Here is a 26,718-nt window from a genome sequence, read left to right as displayed (position 1 = left end):
TTTAATTCTAAATACCCAGTAAGTTAATCATAAACTCTCTTTTACGCATAAGGAAACTAAGGCTGCAATTTTTTTTAAGTTACATGACTAGCTAATTAGTGATAGCCAGAATTCCAATACAGGAATGTCTTCATTCAAAGAGAGAATTCAGAGTCGATACTCTTATATTCTCAAATTATTGAGCCCTTTTAGGAATTCAGATATATATTTGTAAAACTGTGGAGCTAATAGAGCTGTATGTACCAACTATAATTATAAAATAGAGCTGCAATCCTCTAATTGAACTGCAAAATTTTCTTAACTCCTAATGTGTGAGAACCTGACAAAGAACAGTATGTAAAACTTCAGTACTCTGATCATCAAGCATATTATAAGGTACTTAGGCCATTCATCAAAGCACTTCAAATCGGTTCTCATCCCTCCATCTCTGCTGAGTGCACTTTTCCTATTTTCTCCTTGAGCTGAGCACTGTTGAAGGAGTATTTTGAACCATGAAGATTTGACCCACTACACATTTATGCTATTATTATCAGGATTCTGAGTGTTATTAGTCATCCCCTTATGCATCCTTTTTAAAATTCTCCAAGCCCCCAAATGCTGTTGAAGAGTACCTGCCACCTGGAGCCTCCCACCCCAAACCTCTTCACCCTACACTTGCTCCTTCAGTGACGGGACATTCTGAGCTTCAACTTGTACCTTTACATTCCATTTTAATAACTCAGTGTCTATCTTCTGCCTTCCTTCTTTCCATTGGCAGAAAAGATGACCTACTGCTTCTGATTCAAGTTAACTTGTCCTTCTTGACTGCTGAAGCAACTTGTTGTTATACTTAAATTTCCCCTTTTCAGCAATTCAGTCTGTTCGTCTTTGCCAAATTCTTCTACCTCAGTTTACACACTGCTGTAGGTATTGTTGCAGACAGAATAATGGCTTCTGTAAGATGTCCACATCTTAATCCCACAACCTGTTAGTGTTACCTTGCACAGCAGAAGAGACTTTATAGATGGGATTAAATTAAGAACCTTGAGATGAGAAGTTTATCCTGGATCAAACAGGTAGTCTAGGTATGCCCAACAGAATCACAGGGGTCCTTGAAAGTGACAGAAGGAGATGGAAGAGGAGGCCCAGAGAAGATGATGTGACAACACAAGCAAGGTCAGAGCAATACCAAGTTAAAGAGACTTGACTTGCCTTTGCTAGCTCTGAAGATAAAGGGAGGGGGCCACAAGTGAGGAAATGCCAATGGCCTCTAGTACTGGAAAAGGCAAAGAAATTGATCCTTCCCAGAGCCTATAGAAAGTAATACAGCCTTGCCTACACTTTAATTTTAGCCCTCTGGAATCTATGTTAGACTTCTGACCTACAGACCTATTTTAAGTCACCAAGTTTGTGGTAATTTGTTATAGCAGCAATAGAAAACATACAGTCTTTATCTGAGATTACTATTTTATTATTTTAAGGCTACTATTTTATTTCTCTAATTCATTTTGTATTTCAGAGTATCAAATTTGTAGGCTATATCTACTACTTCTATTAATTTTTAATGTATTTTCTCCCTTAATGTGAACTTTTTATTTTCACACTCAATAAAAAATTGTTCTCTTATAAGCCTTTAAGGACAGTTTTCTTACCAACCTGATGGAAGCTTCTCTCTCTTTATTCCTTTGACATCTTCAGAATATTTTATTCTGTTGACTTCCCCTTCTGTGTAGAAATTACTTCCATCCTTGATTTCTCTGATCTTTCATAGGCTCCTCATTTTTCCCTTGCCTACTGAGGCTCACCCCATTTAGATTATTCAGGACATGTGTGGCCAGCCACCTTTGGCTGTTGCCTCAACAAAAGCCAACATACTCTGAGAAACATTGAGACTAGCAGCTTCTTGTTTTTCTTCTTATTATTATTATTATTTTATTTATTTATTTATTTATTTATTTATTTATTTATTTATTTGAGATGGAGTCTCGTTCTGTCACCCAGGCTGGAGTGCAGTGGCGTGATCTTGGCTTACTGCAACCTCCGCCTCCCAGGCTTAAGCGATCCTCCCGCCTCAGCCTCGTGAGTAGCTGGGACTACAGGCATCCACCACCATGCCTGGCTAATTTTTTGTGGTTTTAGTAGAGACGGGGGTTTCACTGTGTTAGCCAGGATGGTCTCGATCTCCTGACCTCGTGATCCGCCCGCCTCGGCCTCCCAAAGTGCTGGGATCACAGGCGTGAGCCACTGCGCCCAGCCTGTTTTTCTTTCCAAGCACTGCTTCACTCTTCAGGAGGGTGAGATATGCACTCCATCCTCTGTCTCCATGGCTTAATACCTTCAGCTTGCTGGCATCTGATTTTCTCAGGTGGTTCTCATTTACTTCAAGACTTCTGGCTATAGCTGTAAACTGGAAAGACTCTACAATGAGCAAGAGTCTGAGAATTTAAGCATGGTTTCCTAAGTTCGTTGTGCTTTTCTAAAAAAAAAAGAGAGAGAGAGAGAACGAAGGAAGGAAGGAGAGAGAGAGAAAGGAAGGAAGGAAGGAAGGAAGGAAGGAAGGAAGGAAGGAAGGAAGGAAGGAAGGAAGGAAGGAAGCTGGCCGGGTATGGTGGCTCACACCTGTAATCCTTTGGGAGCACTTTGGGAGGCTGAGGCCAGCAGATTACCTGAGGTCAGGTGTTGGAGACCAGCCCAGCCAATATGGAAAAACCCCATCTCTACTGAAAATACAAAAATTAGCAGGTGTGGTGGTGTGCATCTGTAATCTCAGCTACTCGGGAGGCCGAGGCAGGAGAATTGCTTGAACCTGGGAGGTGGAGGTTGCAGTGAGCCAAGATTACACCACTGCACTCCATCCTGGGTGACAGAGTGAGACTCTGTATATCTGTAAATAAATAAATTAATTAAATAAAATAGCTGAATCAGCTAGATTATATATAAGAAGGAACTTTTACTGATTTAAATTAATCTTTGTCTTAACTATACTACTGAAGATTGTAAAAAGCAGGTGAATTTCAAATGTTAAGAGTTCTGAATAATCTACAAACTAGATAACAATTCCTTGAATCTTTGCATTAGTCAAATAGTCTTACTGGATTTTGTTGGTAAGTATATGGTCAATAAAAACAATGTTTCTAAAGATTATAAAGCAATTGGAAGCATGCTAATCCCCTAATGCCAAGTGAAACAACAATATTGAAACTCTATGATTGCTATTTAAATAAGCCTAAAGTTACAAAAAGTTCTTAAAATAAATTGTCAGGTTCAGGGTTAGGTTCCAGGCCAAGCTGAGGGCTGAGGGGAATGGGTGGACGTGCAGCACGGAGCTGGAAGAACAGTTGAGAGACAGCAGGTACATGAGACATGGCTTTATTCAGTAGCCCCTCACAGGGTCAGTGTTACATTTATAACCTACACAAAAAATAGTGACTGAGAGCCAGGTGGGGAGCTTCTCTATGTTGTGTCTACATGGCTATGATTACATAAGACATGGGACTGTGCACCTGCACCCCAATCCCGCTGAATCATCAAGTCTGTTTACCCTGGCCCGTGCCTGCTTGGCTTCAGCACAGCCATGTTCTTTACACCCTGCCCCCTAGGCCGAGCGGATCCTCTTGGTTGGGACCTATGCAAGTACAGCAGCACCCTGGACCCGCAGGCCACAACAACAATACAGAGAACAACAAGCCACCACTAATACCCCTGCTATGCTCCCTATGATTATAAGAGCACAACATAGGCCAGAGCCCAGAGACAGCCACCATCTCTGTAGGGGGTCATCAGTAAGGTGTTCAATCACCTTAATCTCCTGTGACACCCCCTTGTAAAGCTGTCATTATATTCCCGTGGTTGTCAGGGGTAAATGTACAACATTGTGTCCCTACGAGGGCACAGTGCCACCTTGGGCAGCTCTATGTCTAAGGCCATCCAGTTTTGCAGCGCCACCTTCCTGATTTGGTCAATTTCATAGTGAACAAAAGGAGAGAAACTCAGGTGTAATTCAGGGCCCGAGCTGCGTGCTCTGCAAAGGCTTCAACCTGCTTTTCCACAGTGATGACACCTGCTCCAGGGATAGTTATAGCTAAAGGATAAAGCCACCGGGGGCAAGTTGCACTCGCAAAAAGCAGGAATGCAGTGCCTCCCAGTTATGCGGGTGACCAGGAAATGTGGGAAGCACAGTGGCAGGCACATAGGGCCACCTCCAGGTACAACGTCCAGTCCAAATGGCCGGCAGATATGACCATTCTGTGTCCCCACAGACTCATAAACGCCCAAGGGGCACAAAATCCATGGGGCCCCGGCCCTGGTAAGTATGCTTGTTCCACCACACCCTTGTTGTGGTGACACATGTTTTGTTTGCACAAACCTCAGCAAGCAACTATCTTACAGTGACTTTACCCCAGTGCTGCTCTATACATCATGGTACCTGCAATGCAGGCACTACATGTTCTCCCATTAGCCAACCTCATCCATCGTGAACACTACGAGTCAGCCAGGGGGCAGGCTTGCCATGGGTTCTGCAATGCCCCCTGTTCAAAGCCCACCGTGTTGCATCCTACCTATTATCTGTGGGACTCCAAGTCTCTACCCATGTCCACTTCTGCACAGAAGCTGGATGCACGTGCCGGAACAAGCTGTCCCCAGCTGCTGCTGGAAGAGTTGTGCAGATCCAACAGTTGGAGACATTGGTCACCTCAGCGTAGGTGTGGTTCCCATCCATGATGCTGTTGGAGCATGCCAACCTACAGCTGGAATGACAAAGCAGGCACAGGTACTAACAAGGGCAAATCGTGTCCCTCAGGCAAAATACAGGCTAACTTTTCATCCCTGGATAACAATGCAGCTGCCAACAGCTTTTGCCCTGGGCGATGATACCACACATTGTCAGCTCCTTATGGTTCTTTTGGGTCTTGTACCCATTACAAAGTCACAGGAGAGCTCGTAATAGGCCACACAGACAGTACGTATGTCCCCCAGAGGAGGGTTCCTTCCCTGGCCATTTCTCTATGAACAGTCAATCATGGAGGCCACACATTAAATACCCAAGGAGTAACATGTAATCATACAGCAGGCCCTCCCCTCAGGGGGCTAAAATAGCCAACCATCGGCAATGAAGGGCTTGGAGGGTCCATGGCCAACACCAGGTTTTCTGTTCCCCTGCCTTCAGAGGCGCTGGGGCAGGCAACAATAGATTACTGTTTGTCCCCATACGTGATTGGAGGAGCTCATCCTTGGTGTGTATCTGTAGCTGGATGGGGGTGGAGGCCTAGTGTAACAAAGCCTCCACCGGGGCTGGGCCACCTTTCCGTGGCTGCTCATTCAAAATTTGAAGCACCAGGTCCAACCTGGAAGTCCATCCCTGCCAAGATGGGGGAGTAACAAGCAACTGTGACCCATTCTTCAAGAATCCGTTATATCTCTCAATCATGCCAGCGGCTTGTGGGTTATAAAGAACATGAAATCCCCATCATATGTCCATCTGCTGTGCCCACTGTTGTACCTGCTGTCCAGTGAAATGTGTTCCCCCATCACTTTCAACAGCCAGGGGATGCCCACATAAGGCACATAAGTGTTATAGGGCTCGAATGCTGTGTTGCTGGTTGACCACCCTGCAAGGGTAGGTGAACAACAAGCCAGTGGCTGTGTCTACCGCCGTCAGTGCATATGTGTAGCCCTGCGATTTTGGCAGCGGCTCAATGTAATCTATTTGCCATCTGGTTAAGGGCATCTGCCCTACCATCATTTGCTTTGTTACACTGGGCAGTTGTCTCTGTCTGGGGTATGCCTGAGCACATGCTGGGCACTTCTGGCAGGCCTCCAAAATGTCCTGTGAAGGCAAAGACAGACCCCAGGGCCTATTGACCTGCCTGTTACATCAGTTTACTCCCTGCATGTCTCAGTTTCCTGTGTAGCCACAAAGCTACATCTTGTGTAGGTGCCGACTCTAACCATCGGAACTTGGCTAACGTATCTGCCTCATCATTACCTTTTTACCATGGAGAAGGGTGTTCCTTCTCCATGGCACCTAATATTGATCACGTGTCACTTATTTTATTCCATAAGCTAAGAAGGAATTCTGATCCTACATCACGGCTATCCCCATGTCATTTATACTTTAGGAAGCAAGCTACATGTGGAATTGTTTTCAAAGTAATGCAGACCAATTTTATGTGTTTTTAGGATATGCTAAGTGCACTTTTATGAATGAAAATTTCTTATAATTAATGATTCAAACAACAATAAGACATCACCAATATGTAATAAAGTATGACTTGGCACAAGCTACATTTTTCTCCTTTGGAGACAGAAATGCATATTGACAGGTTCATCTTTTTTAAAGAGACCAGCATTTAAATTTCTAAAGTCACCAAATAATCTCTACACAATAAAAAATAAGTTGTAAGAATTGCACGTGAAAGAAAGTCATCTTCTAAACAAAAAGCCCACCATTGTAACTGGTCAACAGCTTCACCTTGCTTGCTGCCTAGACAGAGCCAATTTATCAAGATGGGAATTCCAATAGGGAAAGAGTTATTTATGCAGAGCTGTCTGTGTGGGAGACCAGAGTGTTATTATTACTTGAATCGATCTCTGAGAACTCAGGGATCGGAGTTTTTAAGGTTAATTTGGTAGTTAGGGCACCAGTGATGTGGGAGTTTAATTGGTAAGGTTGAAGATGAACTCACAGGTAGTCGAAAGTGTCCTCTTGCACTAAGTCAGTTCCTAGATGGGGCCCCAAAACCAGATGAGTCAGTTTATCAGTCTGGGTGGTGCCAGCTGATCCATCAGGTGCAGGGTCTGCAAAATATCTCAAGCACTGATATTAGGTTTTACAATAGTGATGTTATCCCTGGGAGCGATTTGGGACATTTAGAATCTTGCAGCCTTCAGCCGTATGACTCTTAAACCATAATTTCTCATCTGGTGGCTAATCTATTAGTCCTACAAAGGCAGTCTAATCCCCAGGCAAGAAGGGGTTCGTTTTGGGAAAGGGTTGTTATCTCTTTGTTTCAAACTATAAAGTAAGTTTCTCCCAAAATTAGTTTCACCTACACCCAGGAATAAACAAGAACAACTTGAAGGTCAGAAGCAAGAGGGAATTGGTTAGGTCAGATCTCTCTCACCGTCTCAGTTATAATTTTGCAATGGTGATTTCACAATCACCACTGAAATATCATGATTAAATATGTGCTAAATAGCAATGACAGATGCAGACACTTTCTAAAATAAAACAAAACAAGGATTTCAGGAATGTATAATTTAATTTGCATCCCCGGGGGCTACATTGTTATCTTCCTGTCAAGGAATTTACATTCATAACTTGCCATGCACAATTACAATATAGAGAGGTCTTGGATGATTTTGTTAGTATTTCTTTAAAAAAAAAAAAAACATAAAACATAGAACAATAACTTCAGAATGCTGACCACAGTAAGCAAATCATTTGGAATGCCTCTCTTGTCATGTTAGCAAAGTAAATAGTGAATTTGCAAATTCCATAGATTTCTGGGATTACAGTGGTACTAATGTTTTGGCCCAGGGTCCCTGCTGGCTCATACCTTTTCAAGTCAGTGTTTTTGTAGTCACTATTCCTTCCCACATAAATACTTGCACACAGTGAAACAATGAGACTCCTGGCACACCCATAGGCTTTCTTAATTCTTCTTTTTTTGTTCTGTTTCTGCTTTCCAGCTAAATGACCGAAAAGGGATGTTTTACTGTGGATTCTTGGCTCCCCTACCTTTTAAATAATTTTTTTTCTTCTTTCTTCATTTTAACATAGATGTTTTTAAAGCTAAACATTTATCTTTTCTTTGAAATTGCCTTTTCAATTCATTACATTGCTGTATGTTGATTTCCATTCTCAAGTCTGTTTGCAGACTAAACATGGTACACAATGTTTTGCTAGAAGAATGGGGTACAATATTATTCAAACTTGATCCTTCATCATTTATTATCACTAATGTACTGATTTCTTTAATTAAGCCCTCCCCAGTGGATCACATTGTTCACAGTCTTCTAGAGCTGTACTGTTCAATATGGTAGCCACTAGCCCTGTGTGGCTTATATCTAGATAATTTAAATTTAAAGTAATTATGTTACCAGAAAGGTGGTTCCAATCCAGACCCCAAGGAAGGCAGTTCTTGGGTCTCATGCAAGAAAGAATTCTGAGTGAGTCCATAGAGTAAAGTGAAAGCAAGTTCATTAAGAAAGTAAAGAGATAAAGAATAGCCACTACATATGCAGAGCAGCCCTGAGGGCTGCTGGTTGCCCACTTTTATGGTTATTTCTTAAGTATATGCTAAACAAGGTGAGAGACAGGACTAGCTGGATTTCCTGGGCCGACTAAGAATCCCTAAGCCTAGCTGGGAAGGTGACCACATCCATCTTTAAACACAGGGCTTGCAACTTAGCTCACATCCAACCAATCGGAGAGCTCACTAAAATGCTAATTAGGCAAAAACAGGAGGTAAAGAAACAGCCAATCATCTATTGCCTGAGAGCACAGTGGGAGGGACAAGGGTCCGGATGTAAACCCAGGCATTTGAGCCAGCAAGGGCAACCCCTTTGGGCTCCCTCCCTTTGTATGGGAGCTCTGTTTTCACTGTACTTCATTCTATTAAATCTTGCAACTGCACCCTCTTCTGGTCCGTGTTTGCTATGGCTGGAGCTGAGCTTTCGCTCGCCATCCACCACTGCCATTTGCGGCTGTCGCAGACCCACCGCTGACTTCCATCCCTCCGGATCGGGCAGGGTGTCCGCTGTGCTCCTGATCCAGCGAGGCACCCATTGCCACTCCCGATGGGGCTAAAGGCTTGCCATTGTTCCTGCATGGCTAAGTGCCTGGGTTTGTCCTAATCAAGCTGAACACTAGTCACTGGGTTCCACAGTTCTCTTCTGTGACTCACAGCTTCTAATAGAGCTATAACACTCACCACATGGCCCAAGATTCCATTCCTTGGAATCCGTGAGGCCAAGAACCTCAGGTCAGAGAACACGAGGCTTGCCACCATCTTTGAAGTGGCCTGCTGCCATTTTGGAAGCGCCTGTCACCATCTTAGGAGCTCTGGAAGCAAGGACCCCGGTAACAGAGGGGTAGATTATTTATGGGTTTTCTGGTAGAGGGGTGGGCAATTCCAGGAGCTGAGGGTTCTTCCCCTTTTTAGACCATATAGGGTAACTACCAGACATTGCCATGGCATTTGTAAACTGTCACGGCGCTCATGCATGTCTCTTAGTATGCGAATACCTTCTAATTAGCATATAAGGAGCAGTGAGGAAGATCAGAGTTCACTCTCCTTGCCATCTTGGTTTTGATGGGATTTAGCCAGCTTCTTTACTGTATACTGTTTTATCAACAAGGTCTTTATGACGTTATTCTTGTGTCTATCTCCTATCTCATCCTGTTACTAAAAATGCCTAACTTAATGGGCTTGCAGCCCAGCAGGTCTCAGCCTTATTTTACCCAGCCCCTGTTCAAGATGGAGGCACTCTGGTTCAAACGCCTCTGACAATTACATTTAAATAGAATTTAAAATTTCGTTTCACAGCCACACTAGCTACATTTGAAGAGCTCAGTCACTATATGTGGCTAGTGGCTATGATCTGGGGCAGTATAGACAATCTAGGAAATTCCCATCATTGCATAAAGGTCTATTGAATGGCACTTATTTAGATGAAGTCACACAGTCTGAGGAGCTGGAAATCTAATCTGGCCTTCTTTAAGTGTAACATGTAGAAGGTAATTCAGTTCTCCCTCACTGTCAGCGAGGGATTGGTTTCAGGACCCCCACAGATACCCAAATTTGTGAATGCCAAAATTTAAGTCCCCTATATAAAATAGTGTTAATATTTGCATACAACCTATGTACATCTTGTAGTGTACTTTAAATATATAATATAAATGCTATGTAAATAGTTGTTATACTGTTATACAGTATACAAATTTATACTGTATACAAATTTTTTATTTGTATTATTTGTATTATTTTTTATTGAGTTTTTAAAAAATATTTTTGATCCTCAGTTGGTTGAATCCAAAGATGGGGAGCCTGTGGATACTGAAGGCCAACTGTACTACAGGTCAGAAATTGTTCCTTAATCAATGTAGCAAATGCAAAATATATTAGGTAGAATGTGTTGATTAATGTGCAGGTGAAAACTAGAATAACATATTAAGACCACATTACACAAAAGGGAAAATAAAACATTTATGTGATATACTTACATTTCCTGCTTGTGATTAAAACTCTGCTTGTTTCTTGTAAACAATCCTGGTCACTACTGAAGCTCACTTAGTCCTAAATTTGTCACACACTGTGATGGTTTTGATATGAGTTGGCTGTCCCCATCAAATCTTGTGTTAAAATTTGATCCCCAATGTGGTGGTATTGGAGGTGGGGCCTAGTGGGAGGTGTTTGGGTCTTAGGGGCAGATCCCACATGAATGGCTTGGTGCCTTTCTTGAGGTAGTGAGCTCTCACCGTCTTGACACTGGATTAGTTCCCCTGGCAATAAATTAGTTACTGAGTGAGTGGGTTGTTATAAAGCCAGGATGCCCTTCAGATTTGCTCTCTCCTCACACATGTTTTTCTTTGAATCTTCTCTGCCATGTTTGGACACAGCACAAAAGCCTTATCCAGAAGCCAGGCAGATGCCAGTGCCATGCTTTCTGTACAGCCTGAAACACCATGTGCTAAATAATCCTCTTTTCTTTATAAATTACTCAGTCTCAGGGACTCTTTTATAGCAAAGCAAAACAGTCAGACACACACCCACTATGTGCAAGTTGATGATTTATACATTTTGTTGCAGGAAGGGTATTTTCAGGTTTTGTGGGGTCTTGAAACGTAGGCAATTTGCAAAGCGCTTAATTGCAAATATATAAATCAATGATTATGTGAATACTTTGGCAAGACATTTTGCAGTTTTGGAAGGAGCCTGTGCAAGCAAGGAGCCCTGAAGTTTTGTTTTTGTTGTTTTTTATGTTTTTGTTTTTTTTTCTGACGGTTCATTCTGAAAAGCCCTGAAGTTTAAGCTTTATTAGTTTACGGTAAAGCCACATATGAATACGAGACAGAAGGTAACAAAGTGTTATGTTGACACAGCAGGAGGAAATAACAATTAGCGGAAGGACTGGAAATGGCATTTTCATAGAAAAAGGACTAGAAAGAAATACTTGATAATGTTAAAATAGTAGCACTTACTCCTTTTCTGTTGTTTTTTGAGACAAAATCTTGCTCTATCACCTAGGCTACAGTGCATGGCATGATCAAAGCTCACTGCAGGCTTGAACTCCTGGGCTCAAGTGATCCTCCCACCTCAGCCTCCCGAGTAGTTGGGAGCCCAGTGGTAAGCTACCATGCCTGGCTAATTTTTTCTTTTCTTTTCTTTTTTTTTTTTTTTTTTTTTTAGTTTTTGGTAGAGACAGGGTCTGCCTGTGTTACCCAGGCTGGTCTCAAACCCCTGGACTAAAGCAATCCTCCCACTTTGGTCTCCCAAAATGCTGGGATTACTGATGTGAACCACCACACCTGGCCAATGCTTACTCTTTGTTTGTTTGTTTCTTTGCTTTGCTTTCTTTTTTCTTTTTTTTCTTTTTCTTTTATTCTCTCTTTTTTTTTTTTTTTTTTTTTTGAGACAGAGTCTTGTTCTGTTGCCCAGGCTGGAGTGCAGCGGTCTGATCTCAACTTACAGTAACCTCAGCCTCCCAGGCTCAAGTGATCCCCCCACCTCAGCCTCCCAAGTAGCTGAGATTACAGTTGTGTGTCACTGTGTCCAGCTAATTTTTTTAAGAAAAATTTTTATAGAAACAGAGTGTCACTATGTTGCCCAGGCTGGTTTCAGACTCCAGGGCCCAAGTGATCCTCCCACCTTGGCCTCCCAAAGTGCCAAGATTACAGGTGACCAGTGCTTACTCTTGACATGAGAAATTTGTTAGGGCAACGAAGTTGTTTTCATATTTTACTTTAATATTTCTCACAACTTTTATAGTGAAAATATGTTGCATAACTTGTGTTTAAAAATAGTCTGCCTATTTTTTTAATACACCCTCATACACACAATGCAAGGGTGGGGAGTGGTGATGCTTGAACTAAACATTGAAGACTGGCTTGATAGTAAAAGATGGGAAAGTTTTTTCGTCAGTCTGAGATGCCATAACAAAATACCACAGAATGGGTGATTTAAAATCAGACATTTATTTTCCACAATTCTGAAAATTGGGAAGTGCAAGATCAGGGTGCCAGCCTGGTAGGTTTGTGGTGAGAGCTCTTCACCTGGTTTGCAGAGGGCTGCCTCTGGCTGTGTCCTCACTTGACTAGGGTGAGGAGCAAATTCTCTGGTCTCTTTTTCTAGGGCACAAATCCCATCATGAGGATGGTACTTTTGTGGCCTCCTCTAAAGCTAATTACCTCCCAAACACCCCATTTCTTAATACCATCACACTGGGGGTTACAGTCTCAACATGTGAATTTTAGGGGGAACACAAACATTAAGTCCATAATAGTGAAGTCCAATCCTGAAGGGGAAAATAGAAAGTGCAAGTATATGGAAGTGAAAGGTGAATCAAATGTTTGAGCGTCTGTTATTAATAGAAGGCAGTCTGTTTTCATGTCTGAGTGGTTTCATATAACAACGCTTTCCACACAGTATAATGTAACCCATATCTACAAGCTCATATCTTGGCATTCTAGGAAGAAAAGAAGTTGTGATCATCCAAAATATATTAAAACTTAAGATGTAATTTAATAATTACTCATATAAAATGTAAAATGCAAGTCTTCAAGCTGGAACCAAATAAAATAAATTCACTATGTGTTCTTATAGACATAGACTCCAATCCCTGTGTCAGAGTGAAACTCCTTTCAGGTGTTTATTTTTCTTTCATTAACATTAAATAAAGAAAGATAATGAAAAATGCAAGTTCTAGAGTTTAGGTGAATGGATATTTTGGATAATGTATATTGAGTATCTTTTGTTAAATTTACAGGACTCTTTCCGTATACCTTGTGAATTCTAAGTTTTTCTCTAGAGATGTTTGCTTTGTAGTTTGCATGGTTCTAGAACCAAAACAAACATTATAAATCAAGACAATGTATTTTTTCAGCCTGACAGATCTTCTAGGGAGTTCCTGCTGAAAGAGCCTATCAATGAATAAATCAATATGCCACTGTAATCATAGGAATGGCCTCCCTGAGCCTCTTGATTAAAGGTTTAACAGCTTCAGTTGTCTTTGTTCTAGAACACTGATACTCCACAAGCAGAATCAAGATTTCAACTCTAAAAAGTCATTTTACTAACATTTGCAAAACATTTACTTTGTAAAAGATACTTTACTACATTGATAATACAAAATAATAAAATATATCCTCCAAAAAGTCAGTCTTAGTTGAGAAACAGAATAAGTAGACAGTTATGGAATAGTGTAAGAAGTTCTGTGGTAGAAATTAGCACTCTGTGTTTCTACAACCAGGTATACAAGTGAGCTTGTCAGGCGAAGAAGTATGTAGAGTAAGAGTAAAAATCTAAAGAGAAAATTATAAATAATATGAGTTGACCATAATTTTAAAATATTACTTCTGACAATCATGGTTTTATGTAACACTTATTGTATATTCATATTTTTGCAGGAAATTGTTCCTAGTTCAAAAAATAGAATTAACCATTTTAACACATTTCAGTACTCACTAAAGAACATAGTGTTCCATTGAAAACATCACTAACTCTAGCTGTTCCCACCAATTCTATTCAAACTTGGAATTGTAAAACTCTTTTACTAACTCACAGGTTTCCAAACAATGTATATGTAACCCAAATAACATATGTTTTGCTTTATGCTTTTTCCTGCTTCCATTAGAAATTCTTTTTCATCAAATAAATTATGATTTTTATCATTTTATTGAAAACAAAGGACAAATCCCAGAGTCCATAAGCCACAATATTCCACTAAAAACAATTCCACAGGGTATGAGTCTTCCCCAAGACACTTATCTTGAGCACCAATCAGTGTGACTCCACTTTCATCAAACCCACCATGCAGCAGAGCATAGTTCAACCTTACTCTTTTCTTTCTCCTTTTCCATGCAAAGTAGGTTTCTTTTTAACTTGAAATGTAGAAGGCCAGAACATAGAACACTCATTTATACCACAGAGAAAGCTTATTAAATATCTTCCCAAATATTATCTGTTAAGATAATAACTTCTGCCTATATCATTATACAATGATGAAGCCTAATTCTAATTTAATTAAACTCTCTAAATATATAGAACTATATAACCCTATAGCTCTAATAGTATTAAAGGAAAGAAATAATAATAGATAATAATGAATATTTATTATGTGCCAGGTGTTATATTAATAGCTTTATATATATATATATATATATATATATATATATATATATATATAATGCCATTTACTCCTAAAAATAATCTTATGGGTTACATAAGAAGGTGGTGAAGATGAAATTTTAACCAGAGGCTCCATTTCCAAAGCACAATTAATCACTTTACTACAGTGTCTCAGCCAGTAACTAGACCCTCAGCTGTCTTCTAATTTAGTAGGTGATACTAGCACAAAATTACATGGATTCACAAGGTAAATGTTTAATATCTAGCACTTCTACATAAGTTCTCTGCACCCTTGTACAGAAAAGTTGTTGAACTAGATAAGCAGTCGGGTTAGATAAGTACCAAAAAAGAAAACATGACAATTCATGTTATCTACAATATTTGTCATTAAAAGATAGGCTTTTTTTTTCACTGTCCTTAAGCCATTTAACTAATATGTGACATCTTCCAATTAAGACAAGGACATGCTTTTAAATTATCTTCTTTCAATTTCTGAAGCATAATTCTTCACAAATGAAAAAATATGTAACTATCAGAGAAGGAAAAGGATGGATGAAGACAAAAGTGGAGGGATGAAGTCAAAAATGGAGTCAGGAGAAAGAAATAACAGTGAACATAAGCATAGTTAGCATTTGTTCAACCATTTTCCTTAGACCATGCCCCTCCAGACCTTGATAATTTAGTCCCAGTCAAGCAAAGCAGTGCTTGCAATTTACAAAAGAAGAAATCATAATGTCCAAAGGATATTTGAAAAAAAATGTTTATCCTCACTCGTAATCAAGGGAACAAAATAACACAAGATCCATTTTATATGAATCAGATTGGCCAAAAAATTGATAAATATTTAATAAGGCAAGGGTGTAGAGAAAACAGAAATTTTTAAACATTGGTAGGAACATAAATTAACACACTTATTATGGAGAACAATTTATGATTATCTAAAATTGAAAAGGCATAAACCCTATGAGCCAACATTTCCATGAGTAATATACTATTGAGCAACACTCCCACAAAGGAACAAAGGTATGTGTATGAAACATTTTTGAAAAAATTGCTAGTAATAGTAAAAAATTAAAAACAAAATATTCAACAGTTGTTTCCTTCGATTTAGCAAATAGATATATTGTTCCTATGTGCCGGCCGTATTCTAAAGGGTTGATAACTTCTTTGATCCTCATAGCAGCTCCATGATGTAAGTACAATTATCATCTCCATTTTATAGTTGAGGAAACTGAGATGCAGAGAGGTTTCCTGAAGGTCCAACAGCAATAAATGCCATAGCAACAGCAAGGACGATCCTATGCTGCTTCCCATACATTACAGAATTAAATAACCTGTAAGATATTATATATTATCAAGAATAGATCTTGAAAACTCTGATGAGAGAGAAGCAAGTGTATTAGTCCGTTTTCATGCTGCTGATAAAGACATACCCAAGACTGGGAAGGAAAAGAAGTTTGATTGGACTTACAGTTCCACATGGCTGGGGAGGCCTCAGAATCATGGCAGGAGGCACAAGCCACTTCTTACATGGTGGCAGCAAGAGAAAAATAAGGAAGAAGCAAAAGTGGAAGCCCCCGATAAACCCATCAGATCTCATGAGACTTATTCACTATCATGAGAATAGGATGGGAAAGACCGACCCCCATAATTCAATCACCTCCCACTGGGTCCCTCCCACAACATGTGGGAATTCTGAGAGTTATAACAAGTTGAGATTTGGGTGGGGACACAGCCAAACCATATCATTCTACCCCTGGTCCCTCCCAAATCTGATATTTTCACATTTCAAAACCAATCATGTCTTCCCAACAGTCTCCCAAAATCTTAACTCATTTCAACATTAACCCAAAGTCTACAGTCCATAGTCTCATCTAAAATAAGGCAAGTCCCTTCTGCCTACAAGTTTGTAAAATCAAAAGCAAGCTAGATCTCCTTCCTAGATACAATGGGAGTATAGGTATTGGGTAAATACAGCCATTCCAAATGGGAGAAATTGGCCAAAACAAAGGGGTTACAGAGTCCTTATAAGTCCAAAACCTGGCAGGGCAGTCAAATTTTAAAGCTCCAGAATGATCTCCTTTGACTCCAGGTCTCACATTCAGGTTATGCTGATGCAAGAGGTGGGTTCCCATGGGCAGCTCCACTCCTGTGACTTTACAGGGTATAGCCCCACTCCTGGCTGCTTTCATAGGCTGGTGTTGAGTGTCTGCAGGTTTTCCTAGTGCATGGAACAAACTGTAGGTGGATCTACTGTTCTGGGATCTGGAGGATGATAGACCTCTTTTCACAGCTCCACTAGGTAGTGTCCCAGTGGGGACTCTGTGTGGGAGCTCTGACTCCACATTTCACTTCTGCACTGCCCTAGCAGAGGTTTTCCATGAGGGCCCCGCCCCTCCAGCAAACCTTTGCCTGGGCATCCAGGCGTTTCCATACATCTTCTGAAATCTAGGCGGAGGTTCCCAAACCTCAGTTCTTGACTTCTGTGCACCCACAGTCTCAACAGCATGTGCAAGCTGCCAAGGCATGGGGCTCCCACCCTCTGAAGCCACAGCCGAGGCTGTACATTCGCTCATTTCAGCCACAGCTAGAGGGGCTGGGACACAGGGCACTAAGTCCCTAGGCTGCACACAGCACAGGGATGCTGGGCCCAGCCCATGAAATCACTTTTCCCTCTTGTGCCTCTGGGCCTGTGAGGGAGGGGCTGCTGTGAAGATCTCTGACATGACCTGGAAATATTTTCCCCATGGTCTTGGCGATTAACATTAGGCTCCTTGATACTTATGCAAATTTCTGCAGCCAGCTTGAGTTTCTCCTCAAAAAATGGGTTTTTCTTTTCTATCACATTGTCAGGCTGCAAATTTTCCAAACTTTTATGCTCTGTTTCCCTTATAAAACTGAATGTCTTTAACAGTACCCAAGTTACCTCTTGAATGCTTTGCTGCTTAGAGATTTCTTCCACCAGATACCCTAAATCATCTCTCTCAGGTTCAAAGTTCCACGAATCTCTAGGGGGGGTGCAAATGCCACCAGTCTCTTTGCTGACACCTAATAAGAGTCACCTTTGCTGCACTTCCCAACGAGTTCCTCATCTCCATCTGTGACCACCTCAGCCTTGTCCTGGCTGTCCATATCACTATCAGTATTTTGGGCAAAGCCATTCAACAAGTTTCTGGGAAGTTCCAAACTTTCCCATATTTTGCTATCTTATTCTGAGCCCTCCAAACTGTTCCAACCTCTGCCTGCTACCCACTTTCAGAGTTGCTTCCACATTTTCTGGTATCTTTTCACCAGCGCCCCACTCTACTGGTACCAATTTACTGTAGACCATTTTCATGCTGCTGATAAAGACATATCCGAGACTGGGAAGAAAAAGAGGTTTAATTGGACTTCTAGTTCCACACATCTGGGGAGGCCTCAGAATCATGGCCAGAGGCAAAAGGCACTTTTTACATGGCAGCAGCAAGAGAAAAATGAGGAAGAAGCAAAAACAGAAAACCCGGATAAGCCTATCAGATCTCATGAGACTTACTCACTATCATGAGAAAAGCACAGGAAAGACCGGCCCCCATAATTGAATGACCTCTCACTGGGTCCTTCCCACAACATGTGGGAATTCTGGGAGATGCAACTCAAGTTGAGATTTGAGTGGAGACACAGCCAAATCACATCAGCAAATTTCAGTGTAACATACGCACTTTGATGACATCTGTGTAACAACTGTGTAAGTTTTTTAAAAAATTAGGTGCATAAAATGTTTTGTTGACATGTACATTCATAGATATAACTGCAAGAATTCATATTAAATTCATTACATGGCTGATTCTGAAGAGGTGAGAATGGAAATAAGATTGGGGTTAGAAGACTAAGAAGCTTTCAAGTTTATATTTAATGTTGCACTAAAGAAAATGTTTAATGATATGTATGTTCTTGTGCACTCCAATTTATTGATGAATATGAGACTCAGAACTTGTGACTTGCTCAAATACATGGAGTTACAAAACAGTAGAATTAGAAATCAAACTCATAGTCTAAAGTGTTTTATTTAACTTTGGCCGACCAAGAGTTTGCTATGTCGATATAAGCTATGTTAAAGTAGTTAGAAAAGAAGACTAATTATATGAAAATATAATCTCCATTTACCTCAGAAACTTTCTCTATCAATTTATCTATTATGTCATGCAACAATATGTACAGAACAATGGTTTCATACCAGCCATTATGTTTAAATACTAGAAGTAGCTTGAGACTCTAGTGAAGTGTGAGCTCATGACTCCTGGTTTACAAAACCAGGGCTCTAACCACCATCCGCAAAGGGAGCTTTTAAAGCTAACAAATTGTTCATTGTTTGAGCTTCTGGAAGAAAAGTTTTATAAATCTGACAAGAAATTATCTTTACACATATCATTCCTTTTAATAGTGGAATAATAATTTCAAGCATTATTATTGCTATTATTCTCTGTAATTATGTAATAATTGTGATGCCTCATTTCTAACTCTCCAGAGAGAAGGGAAAAAAAAATCCACTGGGAAGATGATGAGGGAGATTAAACCAAATGGTCTTGATAAATTTTCTATTGTAATTTTAAACAAAGCCCTAGATACCATCTGACTAATTGCAGATATTTCTGGAAAGCTTGAAGGTCTCCGAATAATTAGGTTGGGAAGAGGGAGGAAATCAGTTAGGAAGCTGATATCTCCCTGGACACTGTTAAAAACTGGCAACTGGCCTGCAGACCATGGTGGTGCTGACAGTGTGAGCACCAGGCAGCCCATCTTGGAGGCTAATTTGGTCTCAGAAGCAATGGTGTGTCCATTCAATTTGGTAGAGCATTTTGGCTGTGAGAAGCATTCTGAAATAAAAGGTTCACAGGGAGCAGAAAAAGGAAACTTGAAATTAAGTTTAAAATATATTTGTTATAATCTGTACAAACAACAGTTTTATGTGCACTAACCAAAATGCTCTGTCATTCTTCATCAGCAACCGTTACACTCAAATTCCATGCTAAAGAGTAAAAAAGTGTCCGGGGAACTGATAAATCTTTATTTGCCTCATTAAGTCTGCTCAAAACAAAACAAAACCAAAGTTGATAAAGGCATCCTAAGAAGATCTGGCTATCATTATGATTTTCATCCAACAAAACAAATCTGACATAGTGAAAGGAGCATTAATAGAAGTGTTTTTAAATTTAAGAAATTTAAAATGATGAGATGATAATATCTATATTGGCAGAAGGCAAGATATAGTTTAGCTGTAAGATCTAACAGGAAAACTGTTCTCCATCACCAAAATGCTTCATTTCTTTATTTGAAATTCTGAATTTCTTTCTCAGATCTATTTTTTTATTCCTGATGAGAATATTGATATCAGCTTTTATCACAGCCATAGAAGAATGATATAAAAATCTGGCTTTTATACTCAAAGGTTTCAATATGTGCTCTAGCCTACATTCTAGATTCTGCATGTTTCAATGCAGATGTATTAGTTTTCTAGAGCTGCCATAGACAACTGTCACAAAGTAGGTGGCTTAAAACAACAGAAATGTATTCTGTCACAATTCTGGGGCTAGATGTCTGAAATCAAGATGTCAGTAGGGCTGTACTTCCTCTGGAGTCTTTTTTTTTTTTTTTTTTTTTTTTTTTTGAGACGGAGTCTCGCTCTGTCGCCCAGGCTGGAGTGCAGTGGCACGATCTCGGCTCACTGCAAGCTCCGCCTCCCGGGTTCATGCCATTCTCCTGCCTCAGCCTCCTGAGTAGCTGGGACTACAGGCGCCCGCCAACACGCCCGGCTAATTTTTTGTATTTTTAGTAGAGACGGGGTTTCACCGTGTTAGCCAGGCTGGTCTCGATCTCCTGACCTCATGATCCGCCCGCCTCGGCCTCCCAAAGTGCTGGGATTACAGGCTTGAGCCACCACGCCCGGCCCCTCTGGAGTCTTTAGGATAGACCCCTCCAATGCCTTTCTCCAGCACCTGGTAGCTGCCAGTAATCCTCGGCATCCCTTGGCTTACTGTTACATCACCCCAGGCTCTGCCTCCATCCTGGCATGGCCTTTCTACCTCTGTGTATTTCCAAGTCTCCCTATCCTTAGAAGGACACTAATCACTGGATTTGGAGCCCACCCTAATCCATTATAACTTAGTTTTAACTTGATTGCATCTGTAAATACTCCATTTCCAAATAAAGGCACATTCGCAAATACCAGGGGTTATAACTTGAATGTATCTTTTTTAGAGGACACAACTCAACCCATTATAGTAAATTAAGTGTACATCTGATTTTCTGAATCTAGAAGGCAGAAACAGATGGGAAATTAGCTGTCAGAACAATAGTTACCTATTCAACTTAAAAAAATTAATAATAAGGTTACAAGGAAGAAAATCCTTCCATATGGTTACACAAAACAAGAACAGACATACAATCCCATGAATCCTTGCATCCTACCTATAATAAAGGTGAATAGAAGTATGTACATGCAGGTCAAGCAGCAAGGTCCTAGCAGGTCTGAAATAGTATACTCAGACTATGGAAATAAGTGCAGGGTATGGTGGTGGGGAATAGCAAGGAGACTGGAAGCTTCTTTTCATCTCCATCTTTCTTAGTAACATCATCAAAGAGGATATAACATTAAATTGTCTTCCTGTCTTTGGAAGCCTATTCTCCCTCTGTCACTCTTCAGTGTCTTCTTTTATAGAATCCTATCCACATTCACAGCTGGTGCAGTGAGAAAGCCCCTAGTCTTTCCCTCTTTCAGAGGAGACAACTTGTTACTCACTTCTTCCCAACCAGACCCACATCTATGCATAACCACAAATCTGTACCTTACAAAATTAAACTACTGCCAGTTTGAAATAAAAGAGTATCTGGCAGTCTGCTCTAAGTCTTATAAAAAATTATTATTTTCTTTTTTCATTCTGTTTTTTCTTGCATTCAAAATTGTAGATCAAAAGAAAAAGACACTGGAAAGCTGCTTTGCCTACTTCTAGTGTCCTAAGCTTTGGCTCCACCAAAAGCTGAAGAAGCAATAACGCCACTTGCCAATATTTACATAATGCTCATATGATGCTTGCAAACTTTACCAGGTACTCTTCTGAGTGTTTTAATATGTGGTAACTCATTTAGTCTGCTAAAATCTTTGAGGTGGATGCTCTATTATACCCATTTCACAGAAAAAGAAACTGAGGAGCACGGAGGTTACATGTGCTGATCAAAGTCAAGCAACTAACAAGTGGCAGGATTGGGATTCCAGTTCTTTCACTCTGGCTTCAGAATTCTTAAATTCGTCTGAATTTTATTTTGTATTAAAGAAATGGTTCAGAGGAAATTCTTCAAATTCTGCATGGCAATACAATATCAGCTCTCATTAATAAACTAATAAACATAACTGCCTTTGCCTGGATCTTTCCTGGGTGTTTATTTCCTCAGGAGATCTCATAGAAGATGCTATGGTAGCTGAAATTCAGTATTCCTGTTTCTGGATATTTCTCAACCTCTTTACATGAGTGACACAGCCAATAAGCTCCTTCATGTCATGTAAATATCTGGGCACAGTGCTGCTCCAGACAATCTTACTTACTTGCATTTCCCCAAGCCCCAAGATCCACAGACTACTGTTCTTTGCCCAAGCTGTCCTCTTCCTTCATAAGGTTCATCACCCTTTTCTACTAAGCGTTCTTAGCTAACTCTTACTCAGAATTCCAAGCTACATCTAAAGTATTACTTCTATATAAATTCATTTCCTGACCCCTTTCACAAGACTCAGGTTCAGTATAATTCTCTCCTGTAACTCTGTTTGGACCTACAGCACTGGGCATTCTTACCAGCCAAACATTAATTCTTTCTAATAGAATCTGGAAATTATTAAAGTAACCAACTCTATCCAAAAATCTAGATACACAGGGAAAACTAACCCACCTCCAGCTCAAGAGATGTACTTGATTTTTCTAGAGTCAATTGCAGTTCTGCAAAGTCATGTGACTCAGTTAAAGCCAAGAGGATGTTAGAATAAATTCTCTAGGGATTCTTCTATGAGTGCTTCTAGAACCAACATATGTTTCTTCCTCTGGACATTGTTAGGCATAAAAGTAAATTCTAGAGCTAATGTAACCATTTCATTACCAACTTAAAGATAGAGCTAAATCACAGAGGAGAAAAGAGACTGGAGAAATAGAACTAAGGCCATTGATTAAGTCAACCCTGAAGCTGCTCAATTTCTGAACCTCCTACTATAAATGGCAATATATATTTTTTATTGCTTACTCCAGTTTTAAATGTGTTTTTCTTTTATTTCCATCTAAAAGCACTTGAAGGAGTACATTTACCAAACATTTTTTGCATACCTCTTTAAAATTTCTTTTTAAATTGTTGAGCAATCAACCATGAGCTCCTTGAGATTGTATTGCACCTTTGTTTACTGTGAGACATCTGTTATTTTATCAGTTGTCTTATCAGTTGCACCTGCAATTACAGCTAACTTATGTGCCTTTCAACATACTGCTAGAACAACAGTCTGAGATTTTGTTTTTGTTCTTTCTATATACCCAGTACTTAATTCAGGTTTGGCACATGGTAAGAATTTAGTAAAAATTTAATAAATGAATGGCTAAGTGAAATTAACCACTAACTATTCAATAAATAAGAATTAACCTCGAAAGCATAGACAGCAAAACCAAAAATAGACCAATGAGACTATATTAAACTAAAATGCTTCTATACAGCAAAGGAAACAACTGAGTGAAGACACAACCTCTTAAATGGGAGAAAATATTCACAAATGATTGATCTGACAAGGGACTAATATCAAGAATATGCAAGGAACTTAAACAACTCAACAGTTAAAAACCAAAGAAAGAAACACATAATCCAATTAAAAATGGACAAAAGACATGAATAGACATTTCTCAAAAGAAGACATACAAATGGCCAAAAAATATATAGATGCTCAACATTACTAATCATCAGGGAAATGCAAATCAAAACCATGATGAGATATTGTTTTACCCCAATTAAAATAGTTATTATTAAAAATACAAAATATAACAGATGTTGGTGAGGATGAAAGAAAAGGGAATTCAAACGTTATTGAGAATGTAACTTGGTACAGCTACTATAAAAAACATTATGAAGATTTCTCAACACACTAAAAATATAACTGTCACATAATCCATCAATTTCACTACTATTTATCCAAAGGAAAAGAAATCTGTGTATCAGAGGAACACCTGCACTTGCATATTTATTGCAGCACTATTCACAATGACAAAGATGTAAAATCAATCTAAGTGTCCACAAAAGGATGAATGCACTTTTTTAAAAAATGTGGTATATACACACAATGTAATACTATTCAGCCAAAGAAAAGAATGAAACCTTGTCATTTGCAGCAACATAGATGGAACTGGAGGTCATCATGTTAAGTGAAATAAACCAAGAATAAAAAGATAAATATTGTATGTTCTCATCTATATATAAAAGCTTAAAAATTTGATCTTATGGAGGTAAAGAGTGGAATGATGGATACAGAGGCCTAGAAGGGAGTGTGGGTAGTAGTAATGAATGAAATGAAGTTGGTTAATGGGTACAAACATACAGTTTGATAGGTTATAAGTTCTAATGTACAATAGCAGAGTAGAGTGAGTATAGTTAGCAACGATGTGTTGTATATTACAAAGTAGCTAGAAAAGAGGACTCAAAATGTTCTCTACACATAAAAATTATAAATGCTGGAGGTGATGGAGATACTAAATGCCCTGATTTAATCATTACACATTCTGCATGTAACACTCACATGTATCCTATCAATGTATAAAATACAATGTATCAATAAAAAAGAATGATTATAATGTATTCTGTAAGAAAAACAGAGCCAAATTGTAAGAAATAGTATGTTAATTAAATAATTTTGAAGACAGAGTTTTAAAAATAGGCCCTCTTCAACTTTAGTCATGGAAAATTCAACCTCTATCTCAGACTGTTGTTCTAGCAGTATGTTGAAAGGCACATAAGTTAGCTGTAATTGCAGGTGCAACTGATAAGACAACTGATAAAATAACAGATGTCTCACAGTAAACAAAGGTGCAATACAAACATTTAGAACTTACAAAAGCAAATTATAGAAACAGTTTTGTGATCTTAGATGACCATTGCCTTAGCCTAAATGGAGATTGGAGAGAAAAGGAAAATAACTAGAAATTTCAGGAGAACTTTTCAAAAGAATTGTTGGGGTATTATGAATCTCGTTCATTTCTAAGGGTAAAGATGATAGAGTGCATTTCATCCCTTTACCTAAATTCTAGAGAGAGCTTTGGGTGGTATGGACAGTCAAGCTTATTATACTTTACCTGCACTTTGGAAGACATTGAAGACTGGTGACGAGCTCATACTTTCCAGGTCTGAGGAGTGAGATGCACTTGGCTAGCTAACTAGCTGAGTAAGGAGTAAAGAAGAGCTAGCTGCTGCAACTGAAATTAGTCTGCGCTTTCAGGGTTTATCCAGGCAAAGAATGAGCCACACAAGAGAAGGAAATTTACATGGGTCTGCCTGGAGAAGTAATTGGAATTCAAGGGTGAAATTCCCATTTCACCCAAAGTAAAAGCTAAAGCATTTACAATAGTATACATAATCTGGGTTTTCCCTTCCACATCCCTCCCTTTTCTCCTTGTCATCCTACCCTTCTCCCTTCCTCAACCCTATAGTCTCCCTTCTGCTTTAGGGGATTTTCACAGGATATTTACTATTTCAGCCATCCACAGGGCACACATCGTGACTTCCTCCAAGCCTTTAAAAAATGTCAGTGTATCAGTACAGTTAGCTATGGATAACCACAAATTTTGGTGGTTTAAAGCAATGACAGTTTGTTTCTGATCATGATTATGTGGGTTGGCTACTTGTCTTCTTGTCTATGCCTGCTCAACTGAAGCTTGGTGGTCTAGAATGACTCTTGGTTGGAAGTCTTCAGCCTCAGCTAGAACCTCAGCTGAAAGGGTTTGGAAAGCTGAAAGTTTTACCTCCAGTTGGGCTGTCATCTTCCAGAATGCAAAATGAGATTTCTTTACTTGGTGGCAGAGAATTCCCTAGCAGCAAGAGAGGATGAAACCCCAATACACAAGCAATTTTTTTGCCTTTGCTTTGTTTTAATACTTTTTTGTTTTTTTGTTGTTGTTGTTTGTTTGTTTTTTGAGACGGAGTCTCACTCTGTCGCCCAGGCTGGAGTGCAGTGGCGCAATCTCGGCTCACTGCAAGCTCCGCCTCCCGGGTTAACGTAATTCTCCTGCCTCAGCCTCCCGAGTAGCTGGGACTACAGGCGCCTGCCACCACGCCTGGCTAATTTTTTGTATTTTTAGTAGAGACGGGGTTTCACCGTGTTACCCAGGATGGTTGTTTTAATTTTTAATGTATGTTACCCTAAGCGATCACATGTCCAAGCCCATATTCAAGGGATGGAAAGTGAGTTTCCACCCTTTGAGCAGCAAACCCACATTGCAAAGGGTGAGCATGTAGGAATGGGAGAAGCTGCAACCTACCTTCTCAATAAGAACTACAGTGATCACCCCACTTAAAATTTTGACTTAGTCCCACAAAAGCAATCCCAATCCTCTTTAACCTGCTTTACTAATTCTTATTCCCAGAGTATATGTCACTTTCTAACATACTATGTTAGTTACTTATTAATTATGTCTATTGTTTATTGTTTTGTCTCCTCCTTTAAAATATATATTTCCAAATTGGAAATCTTTTTTCGCTAATCCACTTAGAAGAGTTTCTGACACATAGTGGGTGCTCAATAAATATTATTTGAAAATATAAATGAAATATTCATCAACAATTTGAAGCCAATGAGAACCTCATATTCAGCCAGAGAAAGTACTTCTTTCGCATCAAAGAGACTGCAGACATAAAATTCCCAACAATGGGCCTGGGTGGGAAGGGTTCCTGAAGAATTCATTAAAATTATTCTAAGAGATAAAATTGCATCCTAAAATAAGTAAAACAAAACAACAATAGTCTGTGAGTCAGGCACCAATTCATGATAGTATTCGTCACCTGATAATTTTTCTGTCTCTAGGGTTAGAAGCATAAGTCAGTGGAAGACAGAAGAGGCCAATCTGCTTCTCCATCAATCCATTAGTCAATGACAAAACTGCAACAATACTGAGCTGAGAAAAGGGAAGTAGCTGCAACTTAAATAATCTTTGAACTTTTAATTCTTACATGAAATGAGACCTATGAACTGCTGACCAGAGTTGTGTTAAACCATTATGTTAAAATGACAAGAAACACGGAGTTTTCCTTAAATTTCATCTAGGAGAAAGGGAAATACTGGTCCCATTGAATAAATTAAAAAAACAGTAGTGGGGGATGGGGATAAAGTGCAACCCACAAGCCATAC

The 26,718-nt window shown here is 39.6% G+C and overlaps 1 long non-coding RNA gene across 1 annotated transcript; it reads left to right on the top strand.

Annotated features, from left to right (window-relative positions):
- The first annotated feature begins 8,961 nt into the window (after positions 1 to 8,961).
- Positions 8,962 to 26,495, top strand: LOC134735448 (uncharacterized). The gene is made up of 3 exons (XR_010118563.1): positions 8,962 to 9,064; positions 10,007 to 10,062; positions 26,395 to 26,495. It is a non-coding gene; the product is annotated as an uncharacterized lncRNA (long non-coding RNA).
- The last annotated feature ends 223 nt before the right edge of the window (positions 26,496 to 26,718 follow it).

This window comes from Symphalangus syndactylus, chromosome 21 (assembly GCF_028878055.3).
Source record: "Symphalangus syndactylus isolate Jambi chromosome 21, NHGRI_mSymSyn1-v2.1_pri, whole genome shotgun sequence".
NCBI classification, from domain to species: domain Eukaryota; kingdom Metazoa; phylum Chordata; class Mammalia; order Primates; family Hylobatidae; genus Symphalangus; species Symphalangus syndactylus.
Note: the sequence above shows the minus strand (reverse complement) of the source record. Positions and strands in the feature narration are given on the sequence as shown.